This window comes from Salmo salar, chromosome ssa05, assembly GCF_905237065.1.
Source record: "Salmo salar chromosome ssa05, Ssal_v3.1, whole genome shotgun sequence".
NCBI lineage: Eukaryota > Metazoa > Chordata > Actinopteri > Salmoniformes > Salmonidae > Salmo > Salmo salar.
In genome coordinates, this window is record NC_059446.1 from 91,830,085 (window position 1) to 91,848,835 (window position 18,751).

Sequence of the window (18,751 nt, forward strand, 5' to 3'; positions counted from 1 at the left end):
AGAGTTAACACACATTATGGAGACCATCCTAGAGTTAACACACATTATGGAGACCATCCTAGAGTTAACACACATTATGGAGACCATCCTAGAGTTAACACACATTATGGAGACCATCCTAGAGTTAACACACATTATGGAGACCATCCTAGAGTTAACACACATTATGGAGACCATCCTAGAGTTAACACACATTATGGAGACCATCCTAGAGTTAACACACATTATGGAGACCATCCTAGAGTTAACACACATTATGGAGACCATCCTAGAGTTAACACACATTATGGAGACCATCCTAGAGTTAACACACATTATGGAGACCATCCTAGAGTTAACACACATTATGGAGACCATCCTAGAGTTAACACACATTATGGAGACCATCCTAGAGTTAACACACATTATGGAGACCATCCTAGAGTTAACACACATTATGGAGACCATCCTAGAGTTAACACACATTATGGAGACCATCCTAGAGTTAACACACATTATGGAGACCATCCTAGAGTTAACACACATTATGGAGACCATCCTAGAGTTAACACACATTATGGAGACCATCCTAGAGTTAACACACATTATGGAGACCATCCTAGAGTTAACACACATTATGGAGACCATCCTAGAGTTAACACACATTATGGAGACCATCCTAGAGTTAACACACATTATGGAGACCATCCTAGAGTTAACACACATTATGGAGACCATCCTAGAGTTAACACACATTATGGAGACCATCCTAGAGTTAACACACATTATGGAGACCATCCTAGAGTTAACACACATTATGGAGACCATCCTAGAGTTAACACACATTATGGAGACCATCCTAGAGTTAACACACATTATGGAGACCATCCTAGAGTTAACACACATTATGGAGACCATCCTAGAGTTAACACACATTATGGAGACCATCCTAGAGTTAACACACATTATGGAGACCATCCTAGAGTTAACACACATTATGGAGACCATCCTAGAGTTAACACACATTATGGAGACCATCCTAGAGTTAACACACATTATGGAGACCATCCTAGAGTTAACACACATTATGGAGACCATCCTAGAGTTAACACACATTATGGAGACCATCCTAGAGTTAACACACATTATGGAGACCATCCTAGAGTTAACACACATTATGGAGACCATCCTAGAGTTAACACACATTATGGAGACCATCCTAGAGTTAACACACATTATGGAGACCATCCTAGAGTTAACACACATTATGGAGACCATCCTAGAGTTAACACACATTATGGAGACCATCCTAGAGTTAACACACATTATGGAGACCATCCTAGAGTTAACACACATTATGGAGACCATCCTAGAGTTAACACACATTATGGAGACCATCCTAGAGTTAACACACATTATGGAGACCATCCTGGAGTTAACACACACAAGGACATACACACACAAGGACATACACACAACTCAGAAAACAACGTGTCGGCATTTCGACTAGTAAGTGTTTCTGGGAACCAGCCGTAGTGTCACACAGTGACATATTCTCATTTCTCTGCATTGTAAAGACCAGAGGAGGCTGGTGAGGGGAGGACAGCTCATAATAATGTCTGGAAACGATGTGAATGAAAATGGCATCAAACACATTGAAAACGTGTTTGCTACCATTCCACTCATTAACAGCCGTTACCACGAGCCCGTCCTCCCCAATTGAAGTGCCACCAACCTCCTGTGGTAAAGACATTAACTGCGTCCTAAATAGCACCTCGATGCTCTGGTTTTAAAAGTAGCGCACTATATATGTAGGGAATAGGGTGCCATTTGGGACGAACCTTTATTGATTGAGGCGTGGGAATAACGTCCTGCTTCAGAACATAATGACTATGGTGGACTTAAAGTCCCATTAAATGAGTTAGCAGGAAAAGATCCTTTCTGGGCAGAGACAACAATTACAGCTAGCTAATTAACTGCTCAAGTGACTGTGACTGGTTAGCAGGATGGAGGAGTGGTATAGGCCACAGCTCCTCTTAACAGAGGGGGAATATAAACACTGCTCAAAACAAGAGGCCATTCCAATAAATCTTAACCCTGTGTGTTAGGGATGAGGTCTTAGCCCGATGTGTTAGGGATGAGGTCTTAGCCCGATGTGTTAGGGATGAGGTCTTAACCCGATGTGTTAGGGATGAGGTCTTAACCCTATGTGTTAGGGATGAGGTCTTAACCCTATGTGTTAGGGATGAGGTCTTAACCCTATGTGTTAGGGATGAGGTCTTAACCCTATGTGTTAGGGATGAGGTCTTAACCCAATGTGTTAGGGATGAGGTCTTAGCCCTATGTGTTAGGGATGAGGTCTTAACCCTATGTGTTAGGGATGAGGTCTTAGCCCTATGTGTTAGGGATGACATCTTAACCCTGTGTGTTAGGGATGAGGTCTTAACCCTATGTGTTAGGGATGAGGTATTAACCCTATGTGTTAGGGATGAGGTATTAACCCTATGTGTTAGGGATGAGGTCTTAGCCCTATGTGTTAGGGATGAGGTCTGAGCCCGATGTGTTAGGGATGAGGTCTTAATTAACCCTGTGTGTTAGGGATGAGGTCTAAACCCTATGTGTTAGGGATGAGGTCTTAAACCTATGTGTTAGGGATGAGGTCTTAACCCTGTGTGTTAGGGATGAGGTCTTAACCCTATTTAAAATGTTTAATTTAACCTTTATTTAACCAGGAAGGGCTCATTGAGATTTAAAATCTCTTTTTCAAGAGCGTCCTGGCCAAGATATGCAGCACCAAGTCATTACAAGAATTACAGACACTAAACCACAAGTAATCTAATAAAAACCATTGAATTCACACGAGTTTAACAAAATCAAAAACAGCAAATTAAAAACATTGACAGGTCAGGGAATCAGTCTCAAGATCATTCATCAGTGATTTAAAAACACCAATCGGGACAAGTTCTTCCAGTTTAAAAGTATTTTGGGGCAAGACGATGGAGCAGAGAACCTAAAAGCCCTTTTACCAAATTCAGTTCGGACATTTGGAACAGTTAGCCGGATAAAGTCCAGCGAACGAAGAGACGACCCACCACATTTCTGAACAATAAAAATGCCCAAATAAAACGGTAATAAACCCAAAATGACTTTGTAAATAAAAGTATACCAGTGACTGAGCCTACGAGTGACTAGAGAAGGCCAGCCAACCCTGGTATATAAAGTGCAGTGGTGCATAAAGGTTTTGCAGTTTAAAATAAATCTCAAAGTGCCATGGTAAAGGGTGTCAATTTATCTCAAACACTGAGCGGAAGCATTCATATATAAAATATCCCCATAGTCTAGTAAAGGCATAAATGTAGCTGATACTAGCCTCCTTCTGGCTTCAAAAGAAAAACAGGCCTTATTCCTAAAATAAAATCCCAATTTCAGATTCAATATTTTTGTAAGTTAAATCTGTGTTAGGGATGAGGTCTTAACCCTATGTGTTAGGGATGAGGTCTTAACCCTATGTGTTAGGGATGAGGTCTTAACCCTATGTGTTAGGGATGAGGTCTTAACCCTATGTGTTAGGGATGAGGTCTTAACCCTATGTGTTAGGGATAAGCATAGATATATGGGTTCAAATACCATACAGGAACGATACGTTTTAGTGAGAAACGATTCGGTTTGATGCAATAACATTTTTTGCTTAAACAGATTAATTTTCTATTCTAAATTAAAATCTGTTACTGATGAAGCGCATGAGCTGGATCTGACTGAGCTGATTTCTCTCTGTGTGTGTGTGTGTGTGTGTGTGTGTGTGTGTGTGTGTGTGTGTGTGTGTGTGTGTGTGTGTGTGTGTGTGTGTGTGTGTGTGTGTGTGTGTGTGTGTGTGTGTGTGTGTGTGTGCATAAATTATGTGCTGGTCTGAGCCATAAAGCCACTATCAGATTAGAGCCATAAAAAAGACTAGACATCTACCACTATCAGATTAGAGCCATAAAGGAGACTAGACATCTACCACTATCAGATTAGAGCCATAAAGGAGACTAGACATCTACCACTATCAGATTAGAGCCATAAAGGAGACTAGACATCTACCACTATCAGATTAGAGCCATAAAGGAGACTAGACATCTACCACTATCAGATTAGAGCCATAAAGGAGACTAGACATCTACCACTATCAGATTAGAGCCATAAAGGAGACTAGACATCTACCACTATCAGATTAGAGCCATAAAGGAGACTAGACATCTACCACTATCAGATTAGAGCCATAAAGGAGACTAGACATCTACCACTATCAGATTAGAGCCATAAAGGAGACTAGACATCTACCACTATCAGATTAGATGATCTTCGTCGTCAGATGAAACAGAGAAGCCATCGTCGGAAAAGGTGGACCAATACGCAGCGGAGGACGTGTTCATCATTAGTGTTTTAATGAAAAAGAAAACACTACAAAAATAAACAAAAGACGACAGCAAACAGTTCTGTTAGGAAAACACACTAAACAAAATACAATTACCCACAAAACCCAAAGGAAAAACATGCTCCTTATGTGTGACTCCCAATCAACAACAACGAACTTCAGCTGTGCCTGATTGGGAGCCACACACGGCCCAAAACAAAGAAATACAAAAAAAACATAGAAAAAGAACATAGAACAATGTAACACGCTGGCCTAACCAAAATAAAGAAAAAAAAACCCTCTCTATGGCCAGGATGTTACATTAGAGCCATAAAGGAGACCAGATATCTACCTTTATCAGATTAGTGGGCAATGTAGCATATGTTTCTTGTCCCTGTTTTGGTTCATAAATCACCATCAACACTAATTAACTTGTAATTGTTGCAGATGAATTGTTATTTATTGTTTATTATTTATTGTTGACTAACGTAGCTATGACATAGCCAACGAATATATATAGTACACGCTTAGGCTGTCCTCATAGGAGAACCCTTTTTGGTTCCAGGTAGAACTATTTTGGGTTATTTTTGGTCATGTCTAGTTTCCTCCAGTCAGTCAGGTTGTAACTGTAAAGGACTGTGGTCATGTCTCCTCCAGTCAGTCAGGTTGTAACTGTAAAGGACTGTGGTCATGTCTCCTCCAGTCAGTCAGGTTGTAACTGTAAAGGACTGTGGTCATGTCTAGTCTCCTCCAGTCAGTCAGGTTGTAACTGTAAAGGACTGTGGTCATGTCTCCTCCAGTCAGTCAGGTTGTAACTGTAAAGGACTGTGGTCATGTTTCCTCCAGTCAGTCAGGTTGTAACTGTAAAGGACTGTGGTCATGTCTAGTCTCCTCCAGTCAGTCAGGTTGTAACTGTAAAGGACTGTGGTCATGTTTCCTCCAGTCAGTCAGGTTGTAACTGTAAAGGACTGTGGTCATGTCTGTCTCCTCCAGTCAGTCAGGTTGTAACTGTAAAGGACTGTGGTCATGTCTAGTCTCCTCCAGTCATTCAGGTTGTAACTGTAAAGGACTGTGGTCATTGTCTCCTCCCGTCAGTCAGGTTGTAACTGTAAAGGACTGTGGTCATGCGTCTCCTCCAGTCAGTCAGGTCGTAACTGTAAAGGACTGTGGTCATATCTAGTCTCCTCCAGTCAGTCAGGTTGTAACTGTAAAGGACTGTGGTCATGTTTCCTCCAGTCAGTCAGGTTGTAACTGTAAAGGACTGTGGTCATGTTTCCTCCAGTCAGTCAGGTTGTAACTGTAAAGGACTGTGGTCATGTTTCCTCCAGTCAGTCAGGTTGTAACTGTAAAGGACTGTGGTCATGTTTCCTCCAGTCAGTCAGTTTGTAACTGTAAAGGACTGTGGTCATGTTTCCTCCAGTCAGTCAGGTTGTAACTGTAAAGGACTGTGGTCATGTTTCCTCCAGTCAGTCAGGTTGTAACTGTAAAGGACTGTGGTCATTGTCTCCTCCAGTCAGTCAGGTTGTAACTGTAAAGGACTGTGGTCATGTTTCCTCCAGTCAGTCAGGTTGTAACTGTAAAGGACTGTGGTCATGTCTAGTCTCCTCCAGTCAGTCAGGTTGTAACTGTAAAGGACTGTGGTCATGTCTCCTCCAGTCAGTCAGGTTGTAACTGTAAAGGACTGTGGTCATGTCTAGTCTCCTCCAGTCAGTCAGGTTGTAACTGTAAAGGACTGTGGTCATGTTTCCTCCAGTCAGTCAGGTTGTAACTGTAAAGGACTGTGGTCATGTTTCCTCCAGTCAGTCAGGTTGTAACTGTAAAGGACTGTGGTCATGTTTCCTCCAGTCAGTCAGGTTGTAACTGTAAAGGACTGTGGTCATGTCTAGTCTCCTCCAGTCAGTCAGGTTGTAACTGTAAAGGACTGTGGTCATGTTTCCTCCAGTCAGTCAGGTTGTAAATGTAAAGGACTGTGGTCATGTCTAGTCTCCTCCAGTCAGTCAGGTTGTAACTGTAAAGGACTGTGGTCATGTTTCCTCCAGTCAGTCAGGTTGTAACTGTAAAGGACTGTGGTCATGTCTAGTCTCCTCCAGTCAGTCAGGTTGTAACTGTAAAGGACTGTGGTCATGTCTAGTCTCCTCCAGTCAGTCAGGTTGTAACTGTAAAGGACTGTGGTCATGTCTAGTCTCCTCCAGTCAGTCAGGTTGTAACTGTAAAGGACTGTGGTCATGTCTAGTCTCCTCCAGTCAGTCAGGTTGTAACTGTAAAGGACTGTGGTCATGTTTCCTCCAGTCAGTCAGGTTGTAACTGTAAAGGACTGTGGTCATGTCTAGTCTCCTCCAGTCAGTCAGGTTGTAACTGTAAAGGACTGTGGTCATGTCTAGTCTCCTCCAGTCAGTCAGGTTGTAACTGTAAAGGACTGTGGTCATGTCTCCTCCAGTCAGTCAGGTTGTAACTGTAAAGGACTGTGGTCATGTCTAGTCTCCTCCAGTCAGTCAGGTTGTAATTGTAAAGGACTGTGGTCATGTTTCCTCCAGTCAGTCAGGTTGTAACTGTAAAGGACTGTGGTCATGTCTAGTCTCCTCCAGTCAGTCAGGTTGTAACTGTAAAGGACTGTGGTCATGTTTCCTCCAGTCAGTCAGGTTGTAACTGTAAAGGACTGTGGTCATGTCTAGTCTCCTCCAGTCAGTCAGGTTGTAACTGTAAAGGACTGTGGTCATGTCTAGTCTCCTCCAGTCAGTCAGGTTGTAACTGTAAAGGACTGTGGTCATGTCTAGTCTCCTCCAGTCAGTCAGGTTGTAACTGTAAAGGACTGTGGTCATGTCTAGTCTCCTCCAGTCAGTCAGGTTGTAACTGTAAAGGACTGTGGTCATGTTTCCTCCAGTCAGTCAGGTTGTAACTGTAAAGGACTGTGGTCATGTCTAGTCTCCTCCAGTCAGTCAGATTGTAACTGTAAAGAACTGTGGTCATGTCTAGTCTCCTCCAGTCAGTCAGGTTGTAACTGTAAAGGACTGTGGTCATGTCTCCTCCAGTCAGTCAGGTTGTAACTGTAAAGGACTGTGGTCATGTCTAGTCTCCTCCAGTCAGTCAGGTTGTAACTGTAAAGGACTGTGGTCATGTTTCCTCCAGTCAGTCAGGTTGTAACTGTAAAGGACTGTGGTCATGTCTAGTCTCCTCCAGTCAGTCAGGTTGTAACTGTAAAGGACTGTGGTCATGTCTCCTCCAGTCAGTCAGGTTGTAACTGTAAAGGACTGTGGTCATGTCTCCTCCAGTCAGTCAGGTTGTAACTGTAAAGGACTGTGGTCATATCTAGTCTCCTCCAGTCAGTCAGGTTGTAACTGTAAAGGACTGTGGTCATGTTTCCTCCAGTCAGTCAGGGTGTAACTGTAAAGGACTGTGGTCATGTTTCCTCCAGTCAGTCAGGTTGTAACTGTAAAGGACTGTGGTCATGTCTAGTCTCCTCCAGTCAGTCAGGTTGTAACTGTAAAGGACTGTGGTCATGTTTCCTCCAGTCAGTCAGTTTGTAACTGTAAAGGACTGTGGTCATGTTTCCTCCAGTCAGTCAGGTTGTAACTGTAAAGGACTGTGGTCTAGTCTCCTCCAGTCAGTCAGGTTGTAACTGTAAAGGACTGTGGTCATGTTTCCTCCAGTCAGTCAGTTTGTAACTGTAAAGGACTGTGGTCATGTCTCCTCCAGTCAGTCAGGTTGTAACTGTAAAGGACTGTGGTCATGTCTAGTCTCCTCCAGTCAGTCAGGTTGTAACTGTAAAGGACTGTGGTCATGTCTCCTCCAGTCAGTCAGGTTGTAACTGTAAAGGACTGTGGTCATGTCTAGTCTCCTCCAGTCAGTCAGGTTGTAACTGTAAAGGACTGTGGTCATGTCTAGTCTCCTCCAGTCAGTCAGTTTGTAACTGTAAAGGACTGTGGTCATGTTTCCTCCAGTCAGTCAGGTTGTAACTGTAAAGGACTGTCGTCATGTCTCCTCCAGTCAGTCAGGTTGTAACTGTAAAGGACTGTGGTCATGTTTCCTCCAGTCAGTCAGGTTGTAACTGTAAAGGACTGTGGTCATGTCTAGTCTCCTCCAGTCAGTCAGGTTGTAACTGTAAAGGACTGTGGTCATGTTTCCTCCAGTCAGTCAGGTTGTAACTGTAAAGGACTGTGGTCATGTCTAGTCTCCTCCAGTCAGTCAGGTTGTAACTGTAAAGGACTGTGGTCATGTTTCCTCCAGTCAGTCAGTTTGTAACTGTAAAGGACTGTGGTCATGTCTAGTCTCCTCCAGTCAGTCAGGTTGTAACTGTAAAGGACTGTGGTCATGTTTCCTCCAGTCAGTCAGGTTGTAACTGTAAAGGACTGTGGTCATGTTTCCTCCAGTCAGTCAGGTTGTAACTGTAAAGGACTGTGGTCATGTCTACTGTCCTCCAGTCAGTCAGGTTGTAACTGTAAAGGACTGTGGTCATGTCTCCTCCAGTCAGTCAGGTTGTAACTGTAAAGGACTGTGGTCATGTCTAGTCTCCTCCAGTCAGTCAGGTTGTAACTGTAAAGGACTGTGGTCATGTTTCCTCCAGTCAGTCAGGTTGTAACTGTAAAGGACTGTGGTCATGTCTCCTCCAGTCAGTCAGGTTGTAACTGTAAAGGACTGTGGTCATGTCTAGTCTCCTCCAGTCAGTCAGGTTGTAACTGTAAAGGACTGTGGTCATGTTAGTCTCCTCCAGTCAGTCAGGTTGTAACTGTAAAGGACTGTGGTCATGTTTCCTCCAGTCAGTCAGGTTGTAACTGTAAAGGACTGTGGTCATGTCTAGTCTCCTCCAGTCAGTCAGGTTGTAACTGTAAAGGACTGTGGTCATGTCTAGTCTCCTCCAGTCAGTCAGGTTGTAACTGTAAAGGACTGTGGTCATGTTTCCTCCAGTCAGTCAGGTTGTAACTGTAAAGGACTGTGGTCATGTTTCCTCCAGTCAGTCAGGTTGTAACTGTAAAGGACTGTGGTCATGTTTCCTCCAGTCAGTCAGGTTGTAACTGTAAAGGACTGTGGTCATGTTTCCTCCAGTCAGTCAGGTTGTAACTGTAAAGGACTGTGGTCATGTCTAGTCTCCTCCAGTCAGTCAGGTTGTAACTGTAAAGGACTGTGGTCATGTCTAGTCTCCTCCAGTCAGTCAGGTTGTAACTGTAAAGGACTGTGGTCATGTTTCCTCCAGTCAGTCAGGTTGTAACTGTAAAGGACTGTGGTCATGTCTAGTCTCCTCCAGTCAGTCAGGTTGTAACTGTAAAGGACTGTGGTCATGTTTCCTCCAGTCAGTCAGGTTGTAACTGTAAAGGACTGTGGTCATGTTCTCCTCCAGTCAGTCAGGTTGTAACTGTAAAGGACTGTGGTCATGTCTAGTCTCCTCCAGTCAGTCAGGTTGTAACTGTAAAGGACTGTGGTCATGTTTCCTCCAGTCAGTCAGGTTGTAACTGTAAAGGACTGTGGTCATGTTTCCTCCAGTCAGTCAGGTTGTAACTGTAAAGGACTGTGGTCATGTCTAGTCTCCTCCAGTCAGTCAGGTTGTAACTGTAAAGGACTGTGGTCATGTCTAGTCTCCTCCAGTCAGTCAGGTTGTAACTGTAAAGGACTGTGGTCTAGTCTCCTCCAGTCAGTCAGGTTGTAACTGTAAAGGACTGTGGTCATGTTTCCTCCAGTCAGTCAGGTTGTAACTGTAAAGGACTGTGGTCATGTCTAGTCTCCTCCAGTCAGTCAGGTTGTAACTGTAAAGGACTGTGGTCATGTCTAGTCTCCTCCAGTCAGTCAGGTTGTAACTGTAAAGGACTGTGGTCATGTTTCCTCCAGTCAGTCAGGTTGTAACTGTAAAGGACTGTGGTCATGTTTCCTCCAGTCAGTCAGGTTGTAACTGTAAAGGACTGTGGTCATGTTTCCTCCAGTCAGTCAGGTTGTAACTGTAAAGGACTGTGGTCATGTCTAGTCTCCTCCAGTCAGTCAGGTTGTAACTGTAAAGGACTGTGGTCATGTTCTCCTCCAGTCAGTCAGGTTGTAACTGTAAAGGACTGTGGTCATGTCTAGTCTCCTCCAGTCAGTCAGGTTGTAACTGTAAAGGACTGTGGTCATGTTTCCTCCAGTCAGTCAGGTTGTAACTGTAAAGGACTGTGGTCATGTCTAGTCTCCTCCAGTCAGTCAGGTTGTAACTGTAAAGGACTGTGGTCATGTTCTCCTCCAGTCAGTCAGGTTGTAACTGTAAAGGACTGTGGTCATGTTTCCTCCAGTCAGTCAGGTTGTAACTGTAAAGGACTGTGGTCATGTCTACTGTCCTCCAGTCAGTCAGGTTGTAACTGTAAAGGACTGTGGTCATGCTGTCTCCTCCAGTCAGTCAGGTTGTAACTGTAAAGGACTGTGGTCATGTCTAGTCTCCTCCAGTCAGTCAGGTTGTAACTGTAAAGGACTGTGGTCATAGTCTCCTCCAGTCAGTCAGGTTGTAACTGTAAAGGACTGTGGTCATGTTTCCTCCAGTCAGTCAGGTTGTAACTGTAAAGGACTGTGGTCATGTCTAGTCTCCTCCAGTCAGTCAGGTTGTAACTGTAAAGGACTGTGGTCATGTCTAGTCTCCTCCAGTCAGTCAGGTTGTAACTGTAAAGGACTGTGGTCATGTCTCCTCCAGTCAGTCAGGTTGTAACTGTAAAGGACTGTGGTCATGTCTAGTCTCCTCCAGTCAGTCAGGTTGTAACTGTAAAGGACTGTGGTCATTCTGTCTCCTCCAGTCAGTCAGGTTGTAACTGTAAAGGACTGTGGTCATGTTTCCTCCAGTCAGTCAGGTTGTAACTGTAAAGGACTGTGGTCATGTCTAGTCTCCTCCAGTCAGTCAGGTTGTAACTGTAAAGGACTGTGGTCATGTTTTCCTCCAGTCAGTCAGGTTGTAACTGTAAAGGACTGTGGTCATGTTTCCTCCAGTCAGTCAGGTTGTAACTGTAAAGGACTGTGGTCATGTCTTCCTCCAGTCAGTCAGGTTGTAACTGTAAAGGACTGTGGTCATGTTTCTCCTCCAGTCAGTCAGGTTGTAACTGTAAAGGACTGTGGTCATGTCTAGTCTCCTCCAGTCAGTCAGGTTGTAACTGTAAAGGACTGTGGTCATGTCTAGTCTCCTCCAGTCAGTCAGGTTGTAACTGTAAAGGACTGTGGTCATGTCTAGTCTCCTCCAGTCAGTCAGGTTGTAACTGTAAAGGACTGTGGTCATGTTTCCTCCAGTCAGTCAGGTTGTAACTGTAAAGGACTGTGGTCATGTCTAGTCTCCTCCAGTCAGTCAGGTTGTAACTGTAAAGGACTGTGGTCATGTTTCCTCCAGTCAGTCAGGTTGTAACTGTAAAGGACTGTGGTCATGTTTCCTCCAGTCAGTCAGGTTGTAACTGTAAAGGACTGTGGTCATGTCTAGTCTCCTCCAGTCAGTCAGGTTGTAACTGTAAAGGACTGTGGTCATGTCTAGTCTCCTCCAGTCAGTCAGGTTGTAACTGTAAAGGACTGTGGTCATGTTTCCTCCAGTCAGTCAGGTTGTAACTGTAAAGGACTGTGGTCATGTCTAGTCTCCTCCAGTCAGTCAGGTTGTAACTGTAAAGGACTGTGGTCATGTCTAGTCTCCTCCAGTCAGTCAGGTTGTAACTGTAAAGGACTGTGGTCATGTTTCCTCCAGTCAGTCAGGTTGTAACTGTAAAGGACTGTGGTCATGTTTCCTCCAGTCAGTCAGGTTGTAACTGTAAAGGACTGTGGTCATGTCTAGTCTCCTCCAGTCAGTCAGGTTGTAACTGTAAAGGACTGTGGTCATGTCTAGTCTCCTCCAGTCAGTCAGGTTGTAACTGTAAAGGACTGTGGTCATGTTTCCTCCAGTCAGTCAGGTTGTAACTGTAAAGGACTGTGGTCATGTCTAGTCTCCTCCAGTCAGTCAGGTTGTAACTGTAAAGGACTGTGGTCATGTCTAGTCTCCTCCAGTCAGTCAGGTTGTAACTGTAAAGGACTGTGGTCATGTCTCCTCCAGTCAGTCAGGTTGTAACTGTAAAGGACTGTGGTCATGTCTAGTCTCCTCCAGTCAGTCAGGTTGTAACTGTAAAGGACTGTGGTCATGTTTCTCCTCCAGTCAGTCAGGTTGTAACTGTAAAGGACTGTGGTCATGTTTCCTCCAGTCAGTCAGGTTGTAACTGTAAAGGACTGTGGTCATGTCTCCTCCAGTCAGTCAGGTTGTAACTGTAAAGGACTGTGGTCATGTCTAGTCTCCTCCAGTCAGTCAGGTTGTAACTGTAAAGGACTGTGGTCATGTCTAGTCTCCTCCAGTCAGTCAGGTTGTAACTGTAAAGGACTGTGGTCATGTCTAGTCTCCTCCAGTCAGTCAGGTTGTAACTGTAAAGGACTGTGGTCATGTTTCCTCCAGTCAGTCAGGTTGTAACTGTAAAGGACTGTGGTCATGTCTAGTCTCCTCCAGTCAGTCAGGTTGTAACTGTAAAGGACTGTGGTCATGTTTCCTCCAGTCAGTCAGGTTGTAACTGTAAAGGACTGTGGTCATGTTTCCTCCAGTCAGTCAGGTTGTAACTGTAAAGGACTGTGGTCATGTCTAGTCTCCTCCAGTCAGTCAGGTTGTAACTGTAAAGGACTGTGGTCATGTCTAGTCTCCTCCAGTCAGTCAGGTTGTAACTGTAAAGGACTGTGGTCATGTCTCCTCCAGTCAGTCAGGTTGTAACTGTAAAGGACTGTGGTCATGTCTAGTCTCCTCCAGTCAGTCAGGTTGTAACTGTAAAGGACTGTGGTCATGTTTCCTCCAGTCAGTCAGGTTGTAACTGTAAAGGACTGTGGTCATGTCTAGTCTCCTCCAGTCAGTCAGGTTGTAACTGTAAAGGACTGTGGTCATGTTTCCTCCAGTCAGTCAGGTTGTAACTGTAAAGGACTGTGGTCATGTTTCCTCCAGTCAGTCAGGTTGTAACTGTAAAGGACTGTGGTCATGTCTAGTCTCCTCCAGTCAGTCAGGTTGTAACTGTAAAGGACTGTGGTCATGTCTCCTCCAGTCAGTCAGGTTGTAACTGTAAAGGACTGTGGTCATGTTTCCTCCAGTCAGTCAGGTTGTAACTGTAAAGGACTGTGGTCATGTTTCCTCCAGTCAGTCAGGTTGTAACTGTAAAGGACTGTGGTCATGTCTAGTCTCCTCCAGTCAGTCAGGTTGTAACTGTAAAGGACTGTGGTCATGTTTCCTCCAGTCAGTCAGTTTGTAACTGTAAAGGACTGTGGTCATGTCGTTCCTCCAGTCAGTCAGGTTGTAACTGTAAAGGACTGTGGTCCTAGTCTCCTCCAGTCAGTCAGGTTGTAACTGTAAAGGACTGTGGTCATGTTTCCTCCAGTCAGTCAGGTTGTAACTGTAAAGGACTGTGGTCATGTCTCCTCCAGTCAGTCAGGTTGTAACTGTAAAGGACTGTGGTCATGTCTAGTCTCCTCCAGTCAGTCAGGTTGTAACTGTAAAGGACTGTGGTCATGTCTCCTCCAGTCAGTCAGGTTGTAACTGTAAAGGACTGTGGTCATGTCTAGTCTCCTCCAGTCAGTCAGGTTGTAACTGTAAAGGACTGTGGTCATGTCTAGTCTCCTCCAGTCAGTCAGGTTGTAACTGTAAAGGACTGTGGTCATGTTTCCTCCAGTCAGTCAGGTTGTAACTGTAAAGGACTGTGGTCATGTCTCCTCCAGTCAGTCAGGTTGTAACTGTAAAGGACTGTGGTCATGTTTCCTCCAGTCAGTCAGGTTGTAACTGTAAAGGACTGTGGTCATGTCTAGTCTCCTCCAGTCAGTCAGGTTGTAACTGTAAAGGACTGTGGTCATGTTTCCTCCAGTCAGTCAGGTTGTAACTGTAAAGGACTGTGGTCATGTCTAGTCTCCTCCAGTCAGTCAGGTTGTAACTGTAAAGGACTGTGGTCATGTTTCCTCCAGTCAGTCAGGTTGTAACTGTAAAGGACTGTGGTCATGTCTAGTCTCCTCCAGTCAGTCAGGTTGTAACTGTAAAGGACTGTGGTCATGTTTCTCCTCCAGTCAGTCAGGTTGTAACTGTAAAGGACTGTGGTCATGTTTCCTCCAGTCAGTCAGGTTGTAACTGTAAAGGACTGTGGTCATGTCTACTGTCCTCCAGTCAGTCAGGTTGTAACTGTAAAGGACTGTGGTCATGCTAGTCTCCTCCAGTCAGTCAGGTTGTAACTGTAAAGGACTGTGGTCATGTCTAGTCTCCTCCAGTCAGTCAGGTTGTAACTGTAAAGGACTGTGGTCATGTCTCCTCCAGTCAGTCAGGTTGTAACTGTAAAGGACTGTGGTCATGTTTCCTCCAGTCAGTCAGGTTGTAACTGTAAAGGACTGTGGTCATGTCTAGTCTCCTCCAGTCAGTCAGGTTGTAACTGTAAAGGACTGTGGTCATGTCTAGTCTCCTCCAGTCAGTCAGGTTGTAACTGTAAAGGACTGTGGTCATGTTTCCTCCAGTCAGTCAGGTTGTAACTGTAAAGGACTGTGGTCATGTTTCCTCCAGTCAGTCAGGTTGTAACTGTAAAGGACTGTGGTCATGTTTCCTCCAGTCAGTCAGGTTGTAACTGTAAAGGACTGTGGTCATGTCTCCTCCAGTCAGTCAGGTTGTAACTGTAAAGGACTGTGGTCATGTCTAGTCTCCTCCAGTCAGTCAGGTTGTAACTGTAAAGGACTGTGGTCATGTCTAGTCTCCTCCAGTCAGTCAGGTTGTAACTGTAAAGGACTGTGGTCATGTTTCCTCCAGTCAGTCAGGTTGTAACTGTAAAGGACTGTGGTCATGTCTAGTCTCCTCCAGTCAGTCAGGTTGTAACTGTAAAGGACTGTGGTCATGTTCTCCTCCAGTCAGTCAGGTTGTAACTGTAAAGGACTGTGGTCATGTTTCCTCCAGTCAGTCAGGTTGTAACTGTAAAGGACTGTGGTCATGTCTAGTCTCCTCCAGTCAGTCAGGTTGTAACTGTAAAGGTCTGTGGTCATGTTTCCTCCAGTCAGTCAGGTTGTAACTGTAAAGGACTGTGGTCATGTTTCCTCCAGTCAGTCAGGTTGTAACTGTAAAGGACTGTGGTCATGTCTAGTCTCCTCCAGTCAGTCAGGTTGTAACTGTAAAGGACTGTGGTCATGTCTAGTCTCCTCCAGTCAGTCAGGTTGTAACTGTAAAGGACTGTGGTCATGTTTCCTCCAGTCAGTTTGTAACTGTAAAGGACTGTGGTCATGTTTTCTCCAGTCAGTCAGGTTGTAACTGTAAAGGACTGTGGTCATGTCTAGTCTCCTCCAGTCAGTCAGGTTGTAACTGTAAAGGACTGTGGTCATGTTTCCTCCAGTCAGTCAGGTTGTAACTGTAAAGGACTGTGGTCATGTCTAGTCTCCTCCAGTCAGTCAGGTTGTAACTGTAAAGGACTGTGGTCATGTCTAGTCTCCTCCAGTCAGTCAGGTTGTAACTGTAAAGGACTGTGGTCATGTTTCCTCCAGTCAGTCAGGTTGTAACTGTAAAGGACTGTGGTCATGTCTAGTCTCCTCCAGTCAGTCAGGTTGTAACTGTAAAGGACTGTGGTCATGTCTAGTCTCCTCCAGTCAGTCAGGTTGTAACTGTAAAGGACTGTGGTCATGTTTCCTCCAGTCAGTCAGGTTGTAACTGTAAAGGACTGTGGTCATGTCTAGTCTCCTCCAGTCAGTCAGGTTGTAACTGTAAAGGACTGTGGTCATGTTTCCTCCAGTCAGTCAGGTTGTAACTGTAAAGGACTGTGGTCATGTTTCCTCCAGTCAGTCAGGTTGTAACTGTAAAGGACTGTGGTCATGTCTCCTCCAGTCAGTCAGGTTGTAACTGTAAAGGACTGTGGTCATGTCTAGTCTCCTCCAGTCAGTCAGGTTGTAACTGTAAAGGACTGTGGTCATGTCTTGTCTCCTCCAGTCAGTCAGATTGTAACTGTAAAGGACTGTGGTCATGTCTAGTCTCCTCCAGTCAGGCAGGTTGTAACTGTAAAGGACTGTGGTCATGTTTCCTCCAGTCAGTCAGGTTGTAACTGTAAAGGACTGTGGTCATGTTTCCTCCAGTCAGTCAGGTTGTAACTGTAAAGGACTGTGGTCATGTCTAGTCTCCTCCAGTCAGTCAGGTTGTAACTGTAAAGGACTGTGGTCATGTCTAGTCTCCTCCAGTCAGTCAGGTTGTAACTGTAAAGGACTGTGGTCATGTCTCCTCCAGTCAGTCAGGTTGTAACTGTAAAGGACTGTGGTCATGTTTCCTCCAGTCAGTCAGGTTGTAACTGTAAAGGACTGTGGTCATGTCTAGTCTCCTCCAGTCAGTCAGGTTGTAACTGTAAAGGACTGTGGTCATGTTTCCTCCAGTCAGTCAGGTTGTAACTGTAAAGGACTGTGGTCATGTCTAGTCTCCTCCAGTCAGTCAGGTTGTAACTGTAAAGGACTGTGGTCATGTCTCCTCCAGTCAGTCAGGTTGTAACTGTAAAGGACTGTGGTCATGTCTAGTCTCCTCCAGTCAGTCAGGTTGTAACTGTAAAGGACTGTGGTCATGTCTTCCTCCAGTCAGTCAGGTTGTAACTGTAAAGGACTGTGGTCATGTCTCCTCCAGTCAGTCAGGTTGTAACTGTAAAGGACTGTGGTCATGTCTCCTCCAGTCAGTCAGGTTGTAACTGTAAAGGACTGTGGTCATGTCTAGTCTCCTCCAGTCAGTCAGGTTGTAACTGTAAAGGACTGTGGTCATGTTTCCTCCAGTCAGTCAGGTTGTAACTGTAAAGGACTGTGGTCATGTTTCCTCCAGTCAGTCAGGTTGTAACTGTAAAGGACTGTGGTCATGTCTAGTCTCCTCCAGTCAGTCAGGTTGTAACTGTAAAGGACTGTGGTCATGTTTCCTCCAGTCAGTCAGGCTGTAACTGTAAAGGACTGTGGTCATGTCTAGTCTCCTCCAGTCAGTCAGGTTGTAACTGTAAAGGACTGTGGTCATGTTTCCTCCAGTCAGTCAGGTTGTAACTGTAAAGGACTGTGGTCATGTTTCCTCCAGTCAGTCAGGTTGTAACTGTAAAGGACTGTGGTCATGTTTCCTCCAGTCAGTCAGGTTGTAACTGTAAAGGACTGTGGTCATGTCTAGTCTCCTCCAGTCAGTCAGGTTGTAACTGTAAAGGACTGTGGTCATGTTTCCTCCAGTCAGTCAGGTTGTAACTGTAAAGGACTGTGGTCATGTCTAGTCTCCTCCAGTCAGTCAGGTTGTAACTGTAAAGGACTGTGGTCATGTCTCCTCCAGTCAGTCAGGTTGTAACTGTAAAGGACTGTGGTCATGTCTAGTCTCCTCCAGTCAGTCAGGTTGTAACTGTAAAGGACTGTGGTCATGTTTCCTCCAGTCAGTCAGGTTGTAACTGTAAAGGACTGTGGTCATGTTTCCTCCAGTCAGTCAGGTTGTAACTGTAAAGGACTGTGGTCATGTCTAGTCTCCTCCAGTCAGTCAGGTTGTAACTGTAAAGGACTGTGGTCATGTTTCCTCCAGTCAGTCAGGTTGTAACTGTAAAGGACTGTGGTCATGTCTCCTCCAGTCAGTCAGGTTGTAACTGTAAAGGACTGTGGTCATGTCTAGTCTCCTCCAGTCAGTCAGGTTGTAACTGTAAAGGACTGTGGTCATGTCTCCTCCAGTCAGTCAGGTTGTAACTGTAAAGGACTGTGGTCATGTCTAGTCTCCTCCAGTCAGTCAGGTTGTAACTGTAAAGGACTGTGGTCATGTCTCCTCCAGTCAGTCAGGTTGTAACTGTAAAGGACTGTGGTCATGTCTAGTCTCCTCCAGTCAGTCAGGTTGTAACTGTAAAGGACTGTGGTCATAGTCTCCTCCAGTCAGTCAGGTTGTAACTGTAAAGGACTGTGGTCATGTTTCCTCCAGTCAGTCAGGTTGTAACTGTAAAGGACTGTGGTCATGTTTCCTCCAGTCAGTCAGGTTGTAACTGTAAAGGACTGTGGTCATGTTTCCTCCAGTCAGTCAGGTTGTAACTGTAAAGGACTGTGGTCATGTTTCCTCCAGTCAGTCAGGTTGTAACTGTAAAGGACTGTGGTCATGTTTCCTCCAGTCAGTCAGGTTGTAACTGTAAAGGACTGTGGTCATGTTTCCTCCAGTCAGTCAGGTTGTAACTGTAAAGGACTGTGGTCATGTTTCCTCCAGTCAGTCAGGTTGTAACTGTAAAGGACTGTGGTCATGTTTCCTCCAGTCAGTCAGGTTGTAACTGTAAAGGACTGTGGTCATGTCTAGTCTCCTCCAGTCAGTCAGGTTGTAACTGTAAAGGACTGTGGTCATGTCTAGTCTCCTCCAGTCAGTCAGGTTGTAACTGTAAAGGACTGTGGTCTAGTCTCCTCCAGTCAGTCAGTTTGTAACTGTAAAGGACT

General features: G+C 44.9%; 1 protein-coding gene across 1 annotated transcript in view; it reads right to left on the bottom strand.

The window, feature by feature from the left end:
• LOC106606155 (CUB and sushi domain-containing protein 3) overlaps window positions 1–18,751 on the bottom strand; it is a 492,730-nt gene that overhangs the window by 273,425 nt on the left and 200,554 nt on the right.